At 47.6% G+C, this 2433-nt stretch overlaps 1 pseudogene; it reads right to left on the reverse strand.

Moving 5' to 3' along the window:
• Positions 1-747: 747 nt before the first annotated feature.
• On the reverse strand, positions 748-2026 carry LOC112067364 (calreticulin-like; annotated as a pseudogene).
• Positions 2027-2433: the final 407 nt, after the last annotated feature.

The raw sequence follows: 2433 nt of genomic DNA on the forward strand, positions 1-2433 counted from the left end.
TCTCTGATTGCTGTGGCTAAAACTTCCAATACTATGTTGAATAATAGTGGTGAGAGTGGGCAACCTTGTCTTGTTCCTGATCTTAGGGGAAATGGTTTTAGTTTTTCACCATTGAGAATGATGTTGGCTCTGGGTTTGTCATATATGGCCTTTATTATGTTTTTATTTTTATTTTTATTTTTTGAAGACACAAAACTTAATTTAATAGAAATTTCATTTGTAGTTCTTACATTCTCAGTATGAGCCAAGCTAGAACCTGCTGCCCTACTCGAAAGTAGCCCAGTCCTGGGGGCAGAGAAGAAAGGAGAAAGGGAGGTCAGAGCTCAGGCCTTAGGAGCCCCATTGTTTCTCAATGCTGGGGGGCTGGTGATGTCACCCTCTTCTCCTACCCCCCTGTGGGATCCAGGAAGGAGAGCAGATGGAACCTTGGGCCTGGGGCGTCTCCTCCACATCACACCCCACCCTGAGTCCCCAAGTTGGAGGGGAACCAAGGGATCTGGGGAGATAAGGGGACAACAGAAAGCAAAGATGTCAAATCAAGAAAGATGAAGGCCAGGGGCGAGGGCTGAAGGAGAATCAGAGACAAAACATCAGTTTAAAAAAACAAACAAACAAAAAAAAGGGAGGGCAGGAAATAAAACAAAATCCACCCCAAATTGGAACCCGCCTGAAAAAAAATGGAAAGTTCTCCAGTTTCACAGAGACATTATTTTGCACGGTGCATGGCCGGCTCTGTGGCTGGAGCACTCAGGTCTCAGTCCAGCCCTGGAGGCGGTGGTGTGGCCCCTGCAGCTCATCCTTGGCCTGGCCAGCGGCAGCATCTTCCTCCTTGTCCTCCACTTTCTCCTCCCCATTCTCCTCCTCGTCCTCCTCCTCATCCTCATCCTTGTCCTCCTCATCTTCCTTGCGCTTCTTCTCCTCTTCCTCCTTTAGCCTCTGCTCTTCGTCTTGCTTGTCCTTCATTTGTTTTTCTGCTACCTTCATAACACCCCATGTCTCATTGCCAAACTCCTCAGCATATGCCTCATTGTTGGTGATGAGGAAGTTGTCAAAGATGGTGCCAGACTTGACCTGCCAGAGATCCAAGCCCAGTACAGCAAAGTTTTCATAGGCGTAGATGTTGCTATCAGTGGAATATTCAGGGTTTTCGATCTCTGGGTGGCTCCAAATGCCCTTGTAATCTGGGTTGTCAGTCTGCCAGGGCTTCCACTCACCCTTGTACTCTGGGTTCTGAATCACTGTTGGTTCCATTCTCTATCCATCTCTTCATCCTAGTCCTTGGGCTTCTTAGCATCAGGGTCAGGAATGTGCTCAGGCTTGTCCCAGTCCTCAGGCTTGGAGTCTGTAGGGTCATCAATCTTGGCTCACTTGTCCCAGTCTTCAGGCTTTGCAGCATCAGGATCCTTTATCTTCTTGGGGGGCAAGAAATCCCAATCATCCTGCAAGGAGCCTGACTCCACCTGGCTGTTGTCAATCTTTACCTCATAGGTATTATCAGGCCACACAATCAGCACGTAAAGGTGTGTGAATTCATCGTCTTTGCAACGGATATCCTTGTTGATCAGCACGTTCTTGCCCTTGTAGTTGAAGATGACATGAACCTTCCTGGTGCCAGGGCCACAGATGTCTGGGCCAAACATGGTGTTGTATTCGGAGTCTCCACGCATGTCTGTCTGGTCAGACCATCTGGAAATAGCTTCACGTAGCCACCCCCACAGTCGATGTTCCGTTCGCGTTTCATGGTGAACTGCACCACCAGTGTATGACCGTTATTGCTGAAGGGCTCGAATCTGGCCGACAGAGTGTAAAACCGGGCACCCTGGCTTGTCTGCAGCCCTTTTTCTTTCTCCTGGTCACCATAGAACTTGCCGGAACTGAGAACGAATTTGCCAAAATCCGATTTGTGTTTGGATTCGATCCAGCACTCAGTCCACCCGTCTCCATCGAGAAACTGCTCCTTGAAGTAAATGGCGGGTTCAGCGGTGGCCAGGCCAAGAAGGCGGAGCAGCAGCATGGGCAGCAGCATGGCGGGCCGAGGGGGCTGTGGCGTGCGGGCCCTTTAAGTCACTTTTCTAGCAGTAGCTCTGCAGTAGAGACTGGCCTTTATTATGTTGAGGTAAGTTCCCTCTATGCCCACTGTCTGGAGGGTTTTTATCATAAATGGGTGTTGAATTTTGTTGAAAGCTTTTTCTGCATCTATTGAGATGATCATATGGTTTTTATCCTTCAATTTGTTAGTATGGTGTATCACATTGATTGATTTACATATATTGAAGAATCTTTGCATTCCTCGGATAACCCCCACTTGATCTTGGTGTATGATCCTTTCAATGTGCTGCTGGATTCTGTTTGCTAGTATTTTGTTGAGGATATTTCCAACTATGTTCATCAGTGATATTGGCCATAGTTTTCTTTTTTTGTGACATCTTTGTC

Source organism: Physeter macrocephalus, chromosome 15, assembly GCF_002837175.3.
Source record: "Physeter macrocephalus isolate SW-GA chromosome 15, ASM283717v5, whole genome shotgun sequence".
Taxonomy (NCBI): domain Eukaryota; kingdom Metazoa; phylum Chordata; class Mammalia; order Artiodactyla; family Physeteridae; genus Physeter; species Physeter macrocephalus.